The sequence below is a fragment of the Aquila chrysaetos genome, chromosome 4 (genome assembly GCF_900496995.4).
Source record: "Aquila chrysaetos chrysaetos chromosome 4, bAquChr1.4, whole genome shotgun sequence".
Classification (NCBI taxonomy): Eukaryota; Metazoa; Chordata; class Aves; order Accipitriformes; family Accipitridae; genus Aquila; species Aquila chrysaetos.
This window is the reverse complement of record NC_044007.1, coordinates 42370867-42391419: the sequence shown is the minus strand read 5'-3', so window position 1 is coordinate 42391419 and position 20553 is coordinate 42370867.

Genomic DNA, 20553 nt, shown 5'->3' with positions numbered 1-20553 from the left:
AGTATTCTGTAGGACAGTTTCCATTGAACAGTTCTTGGTCAAGCTACAGCTATGACACGTGCAAAATTACAGTCCCTTTCTCTATCTTCATCCAGTTTGAAACCTGCAGTGTTCTGCCATAATATTTAGCTTGTGTAGATTACATTCTTGCATTGTAAGTCTTCTACTTTAAAGCAGAAACTTTTAAAACTTCTTTAAAAAGAGAGTTTTAGTGGAATTTACTGCTTTATTTAGAAAGATTAAAGAGCAAATGAAACATCTACTGAGACATAAAGGAATGAGAAAGCAAATTTCTAGTATAGTATATAAAGAACACTTAGTTAAAGGGAACGGGAGATAACATAGCAAACTAAAGAACAAAATGGAAACAAAGAAGGAAGAAGGTGGTGTGGACACAGTCAGAGTAGCTGCACACTGGTAGGTAAGGACTCTCCATTAAGTAATGTGTTTGTTCGGTTCCTGGCCAAGCTGAGTGCTGAGAGCTGATCTGCCCTGGCTGAGCAGGGGAACCAGGGAGGCAGACAGCAGTCAGGGAGATCACTCAAAGTGGCCAGTGTTTTGTGTTATCCCTTATCACCTCGAGTGGTGTCCCTGGGCATCCTCACATTTTAAGATGCTGTCTCTACTTTATTCTTTTCCATTATTATTTTGATACATAGCAGACTGGATTTCACATTTGGTAAGGAGCTACCTGGGGTAGAGAGGAAAGGCATACTCTGATCAGGCGGTGATCAGCACCTTTGGTGAACACAAGTCTCCCACATGCTTTCCAGGAGGAAAAGTTTTTAACTGCTTTTTTTTCTAGACTGTTGCATGTCTGACATTGTTGTGAGGTGCTATGATGTGACATAGGAAATCACTTTCTCACCATGTCTGTTTACCTGTGTTTTTTTCCTCCATTATGCCTTCACTTTGAACAGCTTTGCAGATATAACAAGTCTCCTTTCTTAACCCCTCAATCACAGCCTTGCTGCTACATGTTGAGCTACATTAAAGAGGTGGTGTTTGGGACCTAGATCTGTACAGGATAGTATTTATGAATAACTCTCACATTCTCACATTCTGGTCACTCCTTCTCACACAAATATCAATAAAAGCACAGATGTCTGCATAAGGAATGAACCTGTGGTCACACAAGGACCCAGCCATCACACTCTGAACTACGCTGTTCACGTACACTGCTTATGTACAGACTGTTTGGCTATACAATCTGTTGGCTACATCAAAACAGTGCAAAAGAAGCATTAACATTCTGGTTTGAAACTCAAAATACAGCCTGATTATACAAACCTTAATTACAACCTTATCAAAACATGGATTTGGGTTGTTTTAATTGGATAGGAAATACACTTTCACTGTCCCCAAGGTGATTAAGTAAAATTAACACCTGGTTGTAAATGCCCCTGCAGACAATAGGAATGCCGAGTTGGGAGTCTATGCAAAATGCTGCCTGAGGAATACACTGGCTGCATGGGGTAAGCTCTCACTTTGCAGCATTGTGCTGTGGCTTCGATGGCTTCCCACTGTGACTTAAAATTTGGTAAATCTATGGTAAAATTTTTAGAGAGGCTTTACCCACTTAGCGCTTTTAATCTGCTCAAACACAGTAGGATTTGGGGTCTTAAATCATAGAGGACTTTAATCTCAGCGTTGCCTTGAGGGAAAGAATGAGCAGGAGAATTGCAAGCAGCACAGAAAGAGTATGACAGAATTTAGGATAGGACAGGATGTTGTTTTAAGTGCAGAAAATGGGACTTATTCCTCTTCCACCAGAAGTGGTTGATACATGATGTTCACATACTATACAGCTGATCAGGTGTGGTGGCGCGGCCCCCCCCAGCCACATTGCGATGTCAGAACCAGCCAACATTGTGTTCTTGCACAGTGAGCTGGGACAGCCTGGTACTTTCTCTACCCTGGCTATGGCACAGTGAGTCAGGACAATTAGGCACCCCCTAACTGCACCTGAAAACCCTGTTGCCTGGAGCCATACCTCAGACTCCTGCTGCTCGGATCATGACTCACTTTTGTGGTTGCCTGATAAGAATTATGGCCGGAATGAAATTACACTGACCAAAGTCAATCATCTTGCTAACCTATAAACAGCAGTCCCAAGTGAGGTCCTTTGAGCTCTCCTGGACTCCAGCGGGCTGCGACCAGCATCTCCCTCTGAGGGGGAAGCCTCTCAGAGCTCGCAAACTAGAGAGTTTGTGAAAATCAGAGGACTGTCGCCGAAAGCTGACGATGGGACCTGGGCTGATAACCTTTATTCCTTGAGGCTCAACCCTTTGTCTGTTGAGAAATGCTGAGACATTTGATGTGAATATTTCACTGAATTCAAGGGGAGTTTTTAACAAGTATACCTCTGTTTATATATGTATCTCTTTCTTTGTATCTGTGTGCGTGCATGTGTGAATTGACCTGGGTGTATTCTATTGAATCGCTTTGTAAACGTTGAATTAATCAGTGATTAAGTGTTACTAAATGTTGTCATTTACCTCAAACTATAAATGAACCTCAGACTGCTGCTACATGCATAATCCCTTAGATATAAACCATTGACCAAGTCTGGGACTGACAGTAGATCCAGCCACACCTAAGCTCCAACTGGAGTTTAGAAAACAAGGGCATCTTCTCTGAACCTCGTGACTCAACCGGAGGCTCTCCCCCACCTTTCTGTATCTCTGATCTTTGTACAAATCATGAAAAATCAATTCTAACTCAATTTTCTTTGTATGTTTCTCCCTTACTCTTTTACATTTTCAGTCCCTGTATAAATCATTTTCATTTGGTCCTAACTTGATTCTCCTTTGTACACTTCATCTATATATTGAGTAATAGAATGAACCTTGCCATTGAACTTTGTGAAGTCACGCTTTTATAAATTCCTATTAAATCACTTTTGCTAATACTTTTGACGGTGATTCTTTAAGCAGTCCAAATCACTCATTTGTGACATCAGGTCATAGAATTTTTTTCTTAAAAAACAATGGAAAAATAGTTATTGTTAGAGTGATGCAACTATCAATACTTTTCTAAGTCATATTTTCAACATATGATGGAATTTAAATAAATATCAGGGGATGTTAATATCTTTCAAAGGGAAGCATAGAGGGAATTTGTCCCTCTGTTTTAGCAAGACATTTTACATAAATAACTTCTTTTCAGATAAATAATCTGGAAAGATTTATATTTTTCATCTCAGTCAGAACTATTGGAGGAATAGTTTTGTATATACCAATTATAAAGAGGAATCTGTGTCTCTCCTTTTACACACACATACGCACACACATATACACATGGCAATGGTTCAAAGCTGCACCAGGGGAGGTTCAGACTGGACATTAGGAACCCTTTCTTTAATGAGAGGGTGGTCACACACTGGAACAGGCTTCCTAGAGAGGTGGTCTGTGCCCCAAGCCTGTCAGTGTTTAAGAGGTGTTTGGACACTGCCCTTAACAAGATGCTTTAACTTCTGGTCAGCTCTGGAGTGGTCAGGCAGTTGGACTAGATGATCATTGTAGGTCTCTTCCAACTGAACTATTCTATTCTATACACACACACAAAACCTAGAGCTGGGACAGCAGTGCGAAAGTTTTGCTGTTACACTGAAAGCAACCAGTGGTAATTAATGAGACCTTTAAAATATTGGGACAGATGTATTCCTCTTACTATCTTGCTTAAATTTATTGCAGCTGCTTATTTCACTTTCAGGCCATTATAATAACAACAGTAGTATAATGTGCTCTTAAAAATGCAAGAAGACCCTCAAGCACAGTTGCCTGTATTGCTTCTCTGCTGAGACCTCTCCACAATCTGCTGGATTCCCATCTTCTCAGCCCAGCTCCTTGTCCCTTTGTTACTCCTGCTCACCCCCTAATCACTTACTAGGAAGTTTCAGAAAGGCCTGGAAAACAAAGAAGTCAATTTTTGTAGACTATTCCTAATGCTTGTAAATCTATTCCTAATGGACTAGTTTGAAGATAGAGATCTCCAAAATCACCTAACTGGAAGTGAGGTGACATGTTGCTGACCTTTTGCTGTTTGTACAAATCCAGGGGACAATTAGCCTTGCATGAAGGGTTCATTCTTACTTTTGTTCTGCAGCATTTCACGAAAGACATGAAACGGTGCAGTCTGGTGGATAAGAAACAGGAGAAACAGTACAGATAGCTGCATTTCTAACATTTGTCTTGATATCTTGGGCAAAGTATGAGACGAAAATGGTACATGAAATTTAAGATAATCCATTCCCTCTTTATAGCCAAAAGTTTCCACCCTCATCTCAGCCAGTAGGAGAAAGTAGATGAGCACTCCTTATCACCTTCAGTGTGGAGTCAGCTGCTTTCCTTCTGTTACCGCTGGGTGCTCTTTGAAGAAGCTCTTGCAGCCTTAAACAAATCCCTTGAGGAGTATCAGGAAGTTTGTTCACCTGGGTGAACTGAAGGAGCGGCAGCCAGCAGCTGGGTGAGCGGGGGTGGGGGAAGAGGGGGTGGAAGAGTCACAGACACTTTTGCAGTGTTTGTCTAGTGGTGACCTGTACCTCTGCAAAGCAAATACTGTTTGTGTAATACTTGCAAGAAATAAAGTACTGTAAAAGCCATAAAAACAGAGCACTTAAACCTCAAGTGATTTGAATTTGTAATGTTCTCCGTTATGATGGCTAATGTGAGTTTTCTTTAGCTGCATAAAAGGATTCACACTTTTAAAGGCTTTCATTAAAATATTTATCTGCCGTGCAATAAAACATGGATGGATCCAATTTGTTAATCTCAGCTTCTAAATTCAGCTTTTAACTAATTTGACAGTTGCTCCTAAAAAATACTTCTGGGAATCTGCGTATGTCTTATTTGGTTATCATCATCAAGTAAAAAATTCCTTACAGATAGAGGAGCTGGTTCCAGTCACTTGTGTTGCCTTGCTGTCATTCTGCTGACATCAAACAAATGATTCCCAGTTTATACCAACGTGAAACAAATTAGTCTCTTCCTAAAAGCTGTGAATCCTCACTGTGACCACAAAGTATATGACAAATTGACAGCTTGGGAAATGAAGATTTGGTGTGTCAGATGAGACAAATATATTTTTAAGCATTGTATAAAGGTCATGATTTTAAAATACTTAATATCAAGATACGAAAAGTCAGAAATTCAAATAATATCACTAATTGGTCTGTCTTGAATTTTCCCTTCCAATGTGCCTATACTTTGCTCACATGTCCCATTTTTCACCCAACGGTGTCATAAAAGACTGGAAGTCAACAGCCTGGGTCAGATCACTCATTTCTGCCTCTGGCAGTTGTCAGAATTGAATATGTCACAAGGCCCCACTAGAAACAAAGTTTTCCCATCTGTCAAATCAGCAGCTGTGATTGTGCCAAAAGAAGTCTTTCCACTCATTTGATTGCTGTGGTCTGGCATTTGACAAGCATTCAGCCACAATTCATGGCCTGTGCTTATGGCATCTGGGAAATCTCCCGGCCAAAAACTGCATCCAGAACTGTTTAGTTTTCAAGATCAGATGAATTCTGTTTGGTGTTAAATGAACATTTGGACAATTTATTTATTGTTACAAATGAAGAAGAAGAATATTTCTGACTCCTGTCAAGATGTGTCAATGTACTAAATAGGATGTACTTTTCCAGTGAGTTTTAATGGGTTGTGTTAGGAAAATCTGTGGTCATGAAGTACCCTTCTTTCCTTAACGTGACTCTGGAGGATCTTTTTGCTCTGTTGCCCTCTCTCCCCTGGATTAAATAGTCCCCACATTTTTTATCCATTTATATATAAATTTGTTATTATTTCACACCTCAACTTTTAACCTTTATTTCATTCCTTGAATTTACCTTATATTTCATATTAGCTTCAGTGAAAAAGAAACAAAGGCTCAACAAGGGCACTTGGACAGCAGTTCTTGTGTTCTGTTACTGTGATATCACCTGTGCTAGAAGTATTATGAAGCAAACAGGACACACTTCCTACCCTACTCATAACATGTGCCCCAGACTTGGAATGCCAGCTCAAGGGACCTTAGGAACCCCATCACCATTAAAATTCATGGAGAGATAGCCAAAAACATCAAATGGCTTTGGGATTAGGTCCTGCATGTAGCACATTGAGGATAGGAAATTATTGTGGGAGTATTCTGCTTTTCAAAATATTCAAGAAACGTATTTTTGATTACTTTATTTTGAAACATTAAGAAAAGATTTCATAGAAAAGGAAAAAAAATTAAATTAAATTAAATCTTTTCATCCTTATCCATTGATTTGTTGCTTAATTTTGTTATCAATCTAAATTTTTCTTTCCGAATCCTTCTTTCCTACTAATTTATTTTGACACATACTGAGCACGTATTGCCATATGATCATTGTCACTAACAATTTTACTATTTAGTATTATACACCAGCCCCCTACATAAACCTCCTTTAGGAAGAACTTTCCTGAATTAAAAACTAATTACTTTCAGTATTTTCTTCTGCCTATCAATCTTGCTCCATTTCATTATATTTATTTATTTTATTTCACGTTGCCTCCATAGGATGTGACCTCTTCCTCCCTCTAAATTTGTCATGACTTCACAACCAAAAGATTGTTATCTTGGCTGTTTGTCTTTCTGCTTGATATTCTTTCTTGTAAGTACCCACATTTGTTTTTGTTTCATCTGTAATCAGGCACATCAAAGTTGTTTCCCTCTAATTGGCAGTGCTGCTATTTGAGTTTTGTGATCAAATATTTGGATGCACTTAAGGATAAATGAAATAAATTGCTAGGGAGAAGCAACAGAGAAAACAAAAGCTTTTATGGAATACAAACAGAGGAAACAAGTGGCAGAAATGCCATGTAAGAATACAAGGATGAATTATTTGTACTCATGACTTAAAAGAATTCAAATTATATACTTTTACTAAAGTGGATTTTGAATGAAAATTGATGCAGCTTTACAGGCAATGTGTCTTTTAAAATGGAAATCAGTAGAGTAGCAAATAAGTTGCATATCCACCTTTATCCTTAAATGTTTTGTACAAAATCCCAGCAAGCCTAATCATTTAAGATTACTGATGCACTGACACGAGACAGCACTTATATCAAAAGCAAACAATAGTTGTTCAGTGGCAGGCAAGAAAACAAAAAGAAGACCCAAAGTATAAGCCATGTTTCCTCTTAAGTTAATAATTTTACCCTTGAACTGAATTAAATTTATACTTAAATTTGCAAACTTGGAACAAGAAGTTTTGCACTTTGCAAGAGAATGAGCATGAAATACAGCCTGTGGTTGATTAAGGCCAAGTTCACACCACATTTGTATGCAAAACCATTACAAAATGAACTGTGCATAGAAAGAAAGAAATCCCTTGGTCGGGCAGTAATTCCAGTTCACGTTGGCTATTACAATAATCAGTTCTCAGTATTTGTAAGCCCACATGGCCCTGCATTCAAGGTGCAACCCTAAGGAAGACGGATAAAACTTTCAGGCACATTAGATGAACTTCCATTTGATTGAACTAATGTCGTCTTCTGCACAAAGCATAAAGGATTAGCTTAGCCCCATGCAACAAGGAGTTATATCTAAGTGCAGTAGCTGATCTCCCATGCAGATGGAGTCACCACATGTCAAGAACTATCACTGTTTTGTTCATGTCCAACAGAAGTAAACTACTAACTTTAGGCTTTTGAATTCTATTCCACTTTAAACAAACACAGGCTATTGACAAATAAGAAAGCAATGGAAATAATCAGGTCTGGAAAGTATGAGGAGTTGGAAACCACAGAAAACCCCAGGAGAGAATAGGCTGAGAGGAGATACATAAGACTGTCTAAACACTTCCTGGGAAGGAGGAGAGACTTGAATCAAGCAGATATTTTTCCCCAGCTGTGGTGTATCTCTCACATTTTCCTTCTGAACTAGATGAAGTATCAGGCCTCTAGGTGTTACAGGCTCTCCAAAGGTGACCCAAAATGTCTGTGAGAGTAGATACTGAGAAAAAGTGTCATGTAAGATGCAGATTCTGTTTATGAGGGTTCAGCATTATTTGCTGTCTGACTGTGCGGGATGTGATCAGGGGCTGGATCAGCTGGGTGAGGGAACCACATGTTCTATGAAGCAGAGTTTACACTGAAAATTTCAGCTTTGGAGGATGCCTGAGGTACCGTGGAGGTCTACCAAGATGTTTGGGGGGCGGCTGGAGCACATGACATACAAGAAGAGGCTGAGAGACATGGGTTTGTTCAGCCTAAAGGAGAGAAGGCTCAGGGGAGATATTATTGCTGTCTGCAACTATGTAGTGGGTGGTTGTAGGGAAGATGGAGCCAGACTCTTCTCAGAGTTGCACAGTGATAGGATGAGAGGGAACAGACAGAGGCTGTAAAAATGGACATTCCCATTAGACACTAGGAAATATTTTCACTATGAGGGTGGCCAAACACCAGAGCAGGTGACCCAGAGAGTCTGTGGGATCTCCATCTCTGGAGATATTCAAGACTTGACTGTATGTGGCCCTGAGCAACCTGTTCTAAACAGGGCCTGCTTTGAGCAGGAGGATGGAGAAGGTGGCCTCGGGTGTCTCTTCCAACCTACACAATTCGATGAGTCTCCCTCTGATTGTCTGATTCTGTGCATGCAGAAATGGCCACTACACTGCAACAAAAACACCAACACAGCTGCCACAATATTCCCTCTCCCCTCCCTTCCATGGTGTGAGATTGTGTTAAGGTTAGTGTACATACTATTTTGAGAATACTGATAGTGCACAAGACACTACAGAATTACTCATGCCATCTGTTTTTCTATTGTTAAAGATTAAAAATAAAACTCTGTGAACATTTATTATGTTGGCAGACTAAAAAACACAAATCAGTACTTTGTATTCCCTCACTTAGGTAATTACCAAATGTTCAAAAAATAAGTAAGTGGAAAAGGAGGAGAGAAAAGGGAAGACAAAGCCTACCTTGCAACACACTAAATGGTAATTTAAAAGTAATTTCCACACAGTTTATCACATTCCCTGTCACCCTAACCAAATCCTGCCATTCTCAGCCTGACTTGTGCCTTAAAAAACTAGGAACTGGTCTTCTCAGGAATGCTCGGGAAAGATATGGGGAATAAAAAGTCAGTCATGGGAACTGTTTCCCCTATAGACAATGTCATTCAGCAGTGAGGAGCGGTTAGGTCACTGCAATGCCAGCCATCTTCCCCACCCTTCCAGCAGAGGTTGCTGCCTGTGCAGCAGAGGGGATGGAGCAGGATGGAGGTCTACCTATATGCTTCCAGTGCATAGCATACTGGTGCTAACATAGCACATTGCGCAGGGCAGGCAGCCAGTGCAGGGGCCAGCAGTACTTTTATTCCCACATGCCAAAGGCTTCAGCTCTTGCCTGTTAGCACTCTAAGGAGTTTTTGCCTGGTAAGTATGGGCAAAAAGGGAGCTTGCTTGTAAACCTGTATATTTTCAACAGCAAAGACATCTCCCTGAGTTTCTGACAGAGAGCTAGTTCATTCAAGGCTCATGCCTCCAGTGTTCGGTGTTTGCAGTTTGTCTGTTCTGCCCGATTTCTTTTTAGTTAAAAACACTTTGATTCAGCACTGCTTTTTCTTCTTCCCTTTGCCCTCCCATCTCTGGAGTCTTGGTACATTCATCATATAGGATGTGAGCCCAGTTAATGATGAAGTTTCCTAAGTTCACAGTACCGTATGCCAAGAACAGACATTTACAAGCAAACATCTTGGAAGAGTGGGCCACCCATATTAATGGCATCCTTTCAAGGCTTGCCTCTAGCTACTGGCAGTGCACACACTTCAGAGACAATTAGATTTCCTGTCTTTACTCCTGTCTCAGAGTCTTCATCCTGCATAATGTGCAGCTTTTCATTGAAATCCCCATCTTGGTAAATCACCCCTCACAGGATAACCAGGTCTTTGTTCTTTATACAGATACTATATACACCCCAAATACCTTCAAGCTGAAGGTGTATAACAGAGCTTCCCACTCTTGGGAGCACCTCCTGCCCTCCCTTCCCCCTTCTGCTTTTTACCTGTGAGCAGCCACTGTTTGCCACACGGCTCCAGCCCTGCCTGATTGCACTTCTTCAGCATCCCAGTGCACAGACGTGGTGAGCTGATAACCTTGAACCCTTTCCTGACCGTCAGCAATTGCTCCTTGCATTGTTTTGCCATATCAAGTAGCTGGTTGGCCATCCAGCAGCTGATGTTAACTGCACCACAAATAAGAGGAACAAAAATAATACCTGGATTAATAATTAATACCTCTGTCTCTAGTTGAAATGCTGGTGTCGTGGTTTAACCCTAGCCAGCAACAAAGGACCACACAGCTGCTTGCTTACTCCCCTCACAGTGGGATGGGGGAGAGATCAGAACAGTAAAAGTGAGAAAACTCATGGGCTGAGATCAAGACAGTTTAATAAGTAAAGCAAAAACCACGCACACAAGCAAAGCAAAACAGCGGATTCATTCACGGCTTCCCATGGGCAGGCAGGTGTTCAGCCATCTCCAGGAAAGCAGGGCTCCATCACGCCTAACAGTGACTTGGGAAGTCAAACGCCATCACTCTGAATGTCCCCCCCTTCCTCCTTCTTCCCCCAGCTTTACATGCTGAGCATGACGTCATATGGTCTGGAATATCCCTTTGGTCAGTTGGGGTCAGCTGTCCCAGTTGTGTCCCCTCCCAACTCCTTGTGCCCCCCCAGCGTCATCGCTGGTGAGGTGGGCTGAGAAGCAGAAAAGCCCTTGACGCTGTGTAAGCACTGCTCAGCGGGAATGAAAACATCCCTGTGTTATCAACACTGTTTTCAGCACAAATCCAAACCATAGCCCCATACTAGCTACTGTGAAGAAAATTAACTCTATGCCTGCCAAAATCAGCACAGCAGGTTATACAAAATGGATGTTAGGAATCCAGGATTGCTCTCTGCAATGAGTTAAGAACATGAAGGTCTCTTGTGGTCAGGGAAGCTCTGACTTCTTGCTATGAAACTGTTTAGCAGTATTTCTTAATGGAATCAATCTCCTTACCCCTCCTTAGCTTTACCAGTTATGCTATGATGTAGAATAGTTCAGAATGGGATCTCATTTTCCCTGATTTATGTTTGCTGCACAAGTGCTTATTGCAGCAGGAATGTATGCGTAGCGAGAAGTATGGTCCTCTTTCAGGCATTTTAATTTGAGGCCACAGAAAGTCTAAAATCACGGTAATTGATTTCTTTATGCTAGATTATTCAGTCTGGCATTAACAAGGTTGGCTTGGCGTTAGTGAATATACTCTGGATTTTTTTATAATTTATTCTTTACCTATCTCCTAAGAACCACTTTTCAGAACAGAAGACAAAAACCAAGTTTATGTAGTCAAGTTATTATACAAAAAGGGTAGGGTGAAGGGAAAAAAATTGTCTTTGACAAATTAATTGACATGTACTAACTAATTATTAATAAAATGTACTTTAATGAGAGCTTAGACATTCTCTGTCTGGAAGTGTCACTTAAAGAAATGTAAATTTCAGTTAAATAAACCTTTTATGAACAATTAGCAATGAAATTTTCTGTTTCCCTGAGCAGAATAATGTGTGGCTGCAATATTCATGTGATTAGTCCAAGCATGGGCCATGGTTTAGATACTTACTGATATTCCTCTTAGTGTTATCAATTAAGATGTTACCGTAACTGTTTAATATATTGGCACTTTGAATCTAAAAACTGGAATGACTGTAAAGCCTTTGAAAGGAGAAAGAACTAATAAGAAAGTGCGGCACATGAATTCAAAGATACGGTGTCGTGGTTTAACCCCAGCCAGCAACTAAGCATCACGCAGCTGCTCACTCACTCCCCCCCACCCAGTGGGATGGGGGAAAAATCGGGAAAAGAAGTAAAACTCATGGGTTGAGATAAGAATGGTTTAATAGAACAGAAAAGAAGAAACTAATAATGATAATGATAACACTAATAAAATGACAACAGTAATAATAAAAGGATTGGAATATACAAGTGATACACAATGCAATTGCTCACCACCCACCAACTGATGCCCAGTTAGTCACCAAGCGGTGATCCCCCTGCCCCCACTCCCCCTAGTTTATATACTGGGCATGACATCACATGGTATGGAATACCCCTTTGCCCAGTTTGGGTGAGCTGCCCTGGCTGTGTCCCCTCCCAACTTCTTGTGCCCCTCCAGCCTTCTTGCTGGTTGGGCATGAGAAGCTGAAAAATCCTTGACTTTAGTCTAAACACTACTTAGCAACAACTGAAAACATCAGTGTGTTATCAACATTCTTCTCATACTAAATCCAAAAGATAACACTATACCAGCTACTAGGAAGACAGTTAACTCTATCCCGGCTGAAACCAGGACATAAGGTTAGGTTATATACATGTCTAAACACAGGGAACTTGAAGTAACATGACTGCTTATCTTTTACTAAGATGAAGTTTTCCCAGCCCTCTCTTCAAAGCAGAATAAGAATTTAACTTTGTAAAAGATTAATTTTTATCCTTCCCTCCTCTTTAACTTTCTTACATACATAACATGGTATACATATTCCTGTTAACAAATTGTGGTGCTGTTTTATCTCACTACGAGCTTTGAGGTCATGCTTTCAAATGTGTTTTCTTAGCACACAGGTAGAGATTTACACTCATTTGTTTCACCCATCTGCATCAAGAACAATGGAATTTAAGACTCACAAAGAAAACTGAAAATGTTGAAGTATGTTCATCTGAATTTGTTAAAAAAACCCTTCTGTACCCTTGAAAAGTATCAGTTTAAATATGCTAGGGGTGTAAAACAGCTAGGAATTTATTCCATTAATATACTTTTATGTATTTTTCTTGTGATTACGGCCATCTTATTTCACGGAGGTCTGAAATGAAGACTCATTGCCTGCAGTAAGTTTTAGACTAAGCAATTCTATGCAGATTTGCAGTAATGATTATCTAGGAAAATCCAGGAATGCATCTAGGAGTACTAGGAGCTATCTCTGCCAGCATGGCTCCATGAGGCCTTATTTCTTTTTACATGGAGCCCATGTGAAAGAAATAGAGACACAGGAGTTGTGGTGGAGACAGAGTCTTTGCAGAAAACCTGTGACCTCTGTTTCCATGAACTGAACCAGGTTGTATTTGCTGTTTGTAAGAGGAGTATTCCTACCTCTCAGAGGTCACCCTAAATACTTTTTCTTCATGGTTTAATATGGGTAGGGACCACAGCTTTTATAGGCAGCAAACCATCAAACTGTACACTATTGCTGAGAACTTCGAGCCTTGAAAAGAAATACTCTGGTGATAGAAAATTCACCGAGACTTCCAACTAGTTTACCCCAATTGTTCATTATTGTCTTTTCTCTTAGGCTGAAGTTTTATATGAGCCATTAGATTTTGATACATGAACTAAATTGAAGAAGTACTTGTCAACTGAATCAAGTACTTATATATTTCCATAAAACATGCTTTCCGTTTCCTTATTTATTCCCATATTCTTCTCCAGTGTCCTCCTACATTATCAACATTTTTCTTGAACTGGGTGTTTCAGTAGCAGTTACCACAGTAGTAAATACAGAGGCTCCAACAATATACTTCACTGTTTAAACACTGGAAGACTGCATTAACCCTTTTTGCCAGCTGAATATCAGTCATCACCTCTGGTTCATTTCAGGATGCCTCTGCTGATCACGTTCTCTATTGAGCAAGTGTGGTCATGTTATTTCCTTCTGACTTTATGCCTTCAATCTTTCCTGTTCTACTGATCAAGACATCATTTTGTACCTATTAAAATGCCTTACACTGTTCTAGGGATATTCCATAAGTTTCACTTGTATCTACTGAGCTTATAAAAGTGATGTCAACATAGGCTGATGAGACCTATTTTCTGGATGTTTGTGTTATTTGTTCTACTCTTTCAGTTTTTTATTATCAGACTGACATGTTCTTTATATGATTCAGATCAGCGTCAGATTGACAAGCCTGGAATTGACTGTGTCATTCTATTTACTTGTTTTAAATTTCATAACAATTTAATCTTTCATATTTCTAAAGCACATTTGAAGTCAACATAAATTACTTAGAAAGTTCTTAAGCATTTTTAAAGCTCCTAAATGCAAATTGTTTGTATCTACTATTTAAAAATGCCTAATATTTATTGGTTTGGCTTAACATAATCTTTGATTAGTATCATTATCATCAGAGGAGAGGAATTAATGACCTATATTGCATCAACCACCAACTAGAAAAGTTTAGCAAATACTTCTGCTTATTCTGCATCACTATTGACAGTTCTACCGTATTCCTAATAATAGGCTAAAAGCATAGTAAGAAATCTTCCCATCATCAGTTCTTGTTCTACTAGATAATAGAAGCCTCTATTATCAGGCTTCTCCTCATAAAGTTATTCTGACACAGTAATTAAGCCATTACTCAAGAGTTTCAAGATAAGCAATGGAGCTCTTTAAAAGTTTAAGCACACAATCCCAGTATAGCAGCTTTTAATGCTTTTATTCTGCAATCAAGCTCCAGAAGCCATACTTGCCTATGTTCCTCACACTCAGCAAAAACACTGAGGTATTGTTTAGCTTAACCCTCCTTCAGTTGCCTTCTGCACTAAGTGGAATTAGTTACTGTAGCTGAGCTGATTTGCAATAACTCTTCTGTTTTTGAGCCCCCACAATCTCACTTAGGTCTTTTCCTCCACATTGATACTTGGGAGATATTTCAGCCAGAGGAAGACAGCCCTGTTGGAAGCCTGGGCTGAATGAAATACAGCTATAGAAAAGCAAATGGCAAAAGAGAGGAAAGAATGTGTACATGGAGAAAAGTAGGAAGGCTTCTGGGAGTAGCTGGAGGAAAGAGCCAGGCAAATTGCATGGCTCCCCTTTGAGAAACAGGCTGAAAGAAAAAACAAAGGAGAGCATGTTGCCCTGGAGTAAGAGAAATAATGACAAAAACAATAATGCTAAAAGAAATAACAGGTGATGAGAAAAGGAAGAACACCTGGTACTTCATAAAACAACTTCCAGCCTCTCCAGTTCTGCCGAAATCATTTTATATGAACAATGATTATTTAGAATTCCTTATAAGGCTGCTCAAGAAAACAGGACTTTAAGGGTAATTAATGTTTTCATCCCAAGTGACAGCACAGGTCAGTTGACAGTACCAAAGAACATATGATCAAACTTGGCTTCCTATTTCCTAGCTTCACATTTCCCTAAAGTAGTGAAACTTTGAAATCCAAATTACAGAGGATACCAGGCTCTTTTAATTTTTACTCAATACAAATGTTACTTTCTAAAAAAAAACTTGTAAAAGGCTTTTCCCCATGAAAACTTTGGCATAATACCTCTGCACTTCTGCTGCATCTTACTGTAAATCACATAAACATCACTGGGACCAGCAGAGGCAATAGGCGAGCATCAGTCAGCTACAGCCAAACTGCTTGGGGTAAGCTCACTCTTGACTCGTGAAGATTGTCAAATTAAGTACGCAGGAATCGCCTCTCTTGAACACCTTCATTCCACAAAGGGAATGCATGAGAATATAAAGGAGAAGAGTAGCCCTGGATTTTCCATAGGTGTTATTTAAAGAGCTTTGTTTAAAAACTTCTTTAAGGTCTTCTAAATCAGTTAGGCATCATGCAAGATGAGGTTTCCAGGGAAGAGATGTGCTATGGACCTGTTACTTGGGTTGTGAGGTTAGATGCAGGAGCAGCTTGGGGGATAGACATCAGACTCATTACTAAAACCCATCTATGGATGTGCAGAAGGTACTCTAGCAAAATCCCTCCTCATCCACCAAGTCTTGTGTTTGGGCTGCCCTTGGGCAGCATGGAATCATAGAACCATAGAATGGTTTGGGTTGGAAGGGACCTTAAAGATCATCTAGTTCTAACCCCCCTGCCATGCGCAGGGACACCATCCGCTAGGCCAGGCTGCTCAAAGCCCCATCCAACCTGGCCTTGGCACGAGGAAGGTCTAGCTGATATGCCTGGAAGGAAATTTCCAGAATACCCAGCCCTTATGAGGAATTTCAAGAGGCTCTCTCAACCAGGAGTAAGCAACCCCAAGATTGATTTGATAGATAGAAATCTTGTGTTTGACAATACAATATAGCACCACCTATGTGCCTAGACTTCTCTCGTCACGCTGAGGTTCCTGCTTGCCTCCCCTTCACCTCCCAAGCTGTGCACAAATAAGAAAACCAGCTCTCTCCATTACCATGCATTTCTAGGCCATAGAAACCTAACTGAAAAACACCTGTGATGGAGGTAGTATTGCAAAGGGCTTGCTCTAATGTAGCTTGCATTACGTTTGAGCCTCAGCTCCAAAAATTATCCCTGCGTGCACTGGAAGAAAAATGAGCAAGACTGATGGTCTCGGCTGTCTGGACCAGGTTTTCATCCTCCCCTATATTAAGAGATGCTAGTGGATAGTAGCGTATGTAAATCAGGTGGTGCCTATTTTAGTGGTGGGATACCACAGCATGGATAGAGCAGACAAATGATGGTGGACTGTGTGCTAGATGTGCAGGAGCTGTGGGTTAGGTGCCATGAAGAATGGTGTCCCAGTCCTGGTTGTGATTGGACGCTCTGGGGACTTGAGGTCAACCTACAAGGCAGGCAAGGATGAACTCTTTCAACTTTGGTGTTATTCCAGGAATAGCATTCAGGAGCCTACTGAGAGGGAGCAATTAGTGCCAGACTGCAGAGAAACCCATAGGGCACCTTCTAGTGTTGTCATAGCCATACTGCACAGCAATTTCATTGCAAAAATCTGCCCAAGTCACATTCCTCTTTATCTACCCAACCTTTATGCATCTGTATTGCTAGAACTTTATCAGAAAGTTATGACTGCGTGAAAAATATACAAAATTTCCAATATTCAGTCTTCCTCTTCTGTCAGGCTGAGGAAGAAATTAAATGTTCCCTGCTTCATCATTTATTCTGTATAGCTTAATCATGAATACAGAAGGCTTCTTCATCTCTATACAATTGTAATAGGAAATGATACAGCTTCTATCTTTCTGTACACAGTTTAATGGCACTTAAAATGCCTCATTATAATGATGCAGAAAAGCACCAAGATTTCCTAGATTGTTATATTTGTCTACTTATATTTCCTTATTCTGAGACAAAGGATAAATGGAAAATTCTGTTTCAAGCCCATATAGATCATCTGTAATGACTTATGAAAGCAAATTCAAGTTATTAACCTCCAATGCACCACAAATGTTTCTGCAAACAGTAAGAGTAAACCATAAATAATGTTCTTGTTTTCCTTTTCTTGGTATACAACTGCTGGTGTTAGTATTATTTGAAATTCCTTATGAGAACATTTGAATCTCTCCTATTATTAAGATTAGGCTTGTAGACATTTTAAATCAATATTCATAAGAACTGACATTAAATAGAGGAAAAAAAAATGCGACTCCAGGAAAGCATGTCAACATGGCAGTTTTTAAGATTCTGGTAGACAGTTTTTTCTTTATTATAGCATCCCCTGCCCCACGCATATAAAAAATCCCAAAATATTTTACCAACAGGCTTGTGCTGTATGACATGAACAGATGAAAAGTCAAATAGAACGTTAAGTACACATGATGCACTTTTTTCCTGGCTTCTCCAACTTAAATTCTTCATTAATTTATAGTCTGGAGGAGATTCTTGCCATGAGTATGTAGGATAACGAAGAATTTGCATTAGTGTGTGCTCATATTAAATCTGACTTTCTATATTTATTTTTAAATAAGCAAGTGAAGTCACTGCTCAGATTTATGAAGAACCAAGCAGGTAAATTTGCCCTACTGTTGGTGATAAAACTGTAGTTACTAGCTTCAAACAAGATGGTTGTGTGTTAGTAGAATTTGACTGTCAGATGCTATAAAAGCTAGAATTTTTTTTATTTCCAACATCCTACTATACCATTCCTGCTACTACTTTAGTCTAATGGTGGGATAGTTTCCTTGCTCAGTTTGGCTTGTGCAGTGCAAAAGAAATAAAATCAACCTTCAGGTCCAAGACAGGGTTTCTGGCTCTCCTTTTTTGCGCATTGGTCCTCAGAGAAGAGGTACAACGTGAGCCAGAACAGCCTCTGCCTCAACCTCGCGTGGGGGGGTGTGGGAACTGGTGGGCTCTTCCCACACAGGCTGAACACAGCCTGTGTTCAGGCTCTTCCCACACAGGCTGGAGCCTGTCATGGACCAAACACGGAGCTGGGGAGGTGAGCAGTAAATTATTCCCCAGTGTGTTTTGGGGACAGAAAACAAATGTGTCTGGAGAGACAAGGTGTGCTTTGGTGCCTGGAAGCAGCCCCGACAACAAGGTTGATTGTAAATGCACTGCTAGGAACCTGGAGGGTTAGTGCAGAAGCCGGTGTGCACAGCTGCAGGCTTCAGTCCCAGGGCTGTCTCTCAGTTTAAGAGCTGGAAAAATCTACGTCATCTGTTTAAAATACTGCAAGTTAGATGTTATAGAAAATCCACCAGTATTTCAGTCAACTGCTGTTATTATATATTTACCCATTTGAAGCATAGCTTTTCCCTGCCAGTGGCAATCAATTAGTGCTTTTGAGAAAGCTATTGCCTAGACTAAATATTACACATCTCATCTTCAAATATTATTCCCAAGGAAAGACATATGCAGATGCTTTCCTTTGGGTGCAGAGTGCTGCTTGTAAATTGAAAATTTGTGATTTGTCAAGTCTGATGAGGATGTAAGGACATCCTAACTGAATTCCTACATGAACAGGATGAAATAGGTACTTTTAAGATAAGGACTAAGCATAAATCATCACTGTATGAGTCTATACAGAGGCTGAAATGCCATTCTGAACAGAGATACTTTCCCGAATTGGAGTCTACAGCCAATGTTTTAACTTCAAATATATATTTAAGTGAAAAATGGTAGATGTGAGTTTTTTCTAACCTAAGGCCTTGTGCTACAGTTTCCATAGTTTCGCAGCTTTTCTTAAATATCAGTGGTAGGTTGCTCACTAAGAGCCTAGTTTGAAGCTGATTTTGCAGTTCTTGGGGTAGGTTTGGAAACTGCTGGACAAAAATTCATGACCTGTCTCAGGGAATCAGAATAATCAATCACAATTGATCCCTTGGTGGCTTTAAAATCTGACTATTTAATTACTTTAGGAATAGCCTAATACATATTAATTAATAATATTTGCTTAGCTGCAGTGCAGTACCTTGTTTAGCCACTTATTTTTATTCCATGCAAGTATTTCTTCTTGTTCAACTTAAATAAAAACCTACTGCAGCTAAGCTATACAAGTGACTGTCTATACAACTAGCAGAGGAATAATTATAGGGGAACAATGAGATTTAAAATTGCTGAGAATTTCAAAGAATAAAATGTTAACACAAATGCATAAAGACTTTATAAAAGCAGTGTATACACACCACATCCAGATGTGAATGCATAATGAGTGCTAGAGGGTGATACTGAAATACAGCCAAAGGTCAGGAAAGAAAATAAGCAAAGAAAACCTATGCCTAAAGTTTAGGAAATTTCTGTAATTTACATTTCAAAGTCTCTCATGCCAATGATGAAGCTGTATTTTAAATTTATAGATTAACAACTTGTGTGTGGGCTTTGGCACGACTGAGTTCATCTCCTGTTTATCACCAGGATATTGCGTGGAACCAGTATTTGTCAGGAAGCTGGTGTGCCACATCTCAACAGGGTAAGAAACTTTGCTTCAGTCTCAACTACTGGGGCACTGAAATGATATATTCTTCTGGGCTGTTGTTCAGACTGAAACAAAACCTAGTGTGTGAGTCTAACACTGAGTGCACAAAAGGGAAAAGTGAATTTCTCAGCAAGCCACCAAATCTCTGTGAGGCAAATTAAAATTCAAGAAAGACCGACAATCAAAACTTAACAAAAGAAAATGCAAAACTTGAATTGGAGAAACACTTCCTAAAGTTTCTGTGGAATATTAATCATAATTCTTTTGTCTTCCTCCCTCTTCTATCAGTTACAAAATCAGATTAGGAAACCGAATTAAACAGTGATAAAATATGCAACAACCCTACTGCAGTACTCCTTTCCAGATACCAGAATAAAATTTAATCAGCATCAGTTTCCATGCCTATTTCTCTGACCTGTTTAATACATTGATGTCAGTGATGGCTAGAATGTGTAGGCCACTCCAGAAAGAGAAGGAAGAAATATTTTATGTATTCACATCACTTGGCAAATTGTTTACCTGCACTGAGAACCTGAATAAAAACATCTTGATTCAATATTAATCTGATTGTCATTTTCTCCCTCACAGGGAACACGTTACATTTTTCATGAGTTTATCTCAGGTTGCCAAGGTGACGTTTAATTTTTCACCTCACCATCCCCGGACTGATTACATTTCTGCCTGATAATGCAGTCTTGATTCCTCCACAGTTCTGTTCCTTTTGGAACTGTCCTTTTTTTCCCCTTTGGTACTACTGGCTGCTGTGTTTCCATGGAGTCAGGAGGGCAAAAAGCATTTTGTGGGAAGGGTATGAAAGTCCACTGAAGTCTGCCCCACCTCCTTACTTTTGTTTTCCCATCCA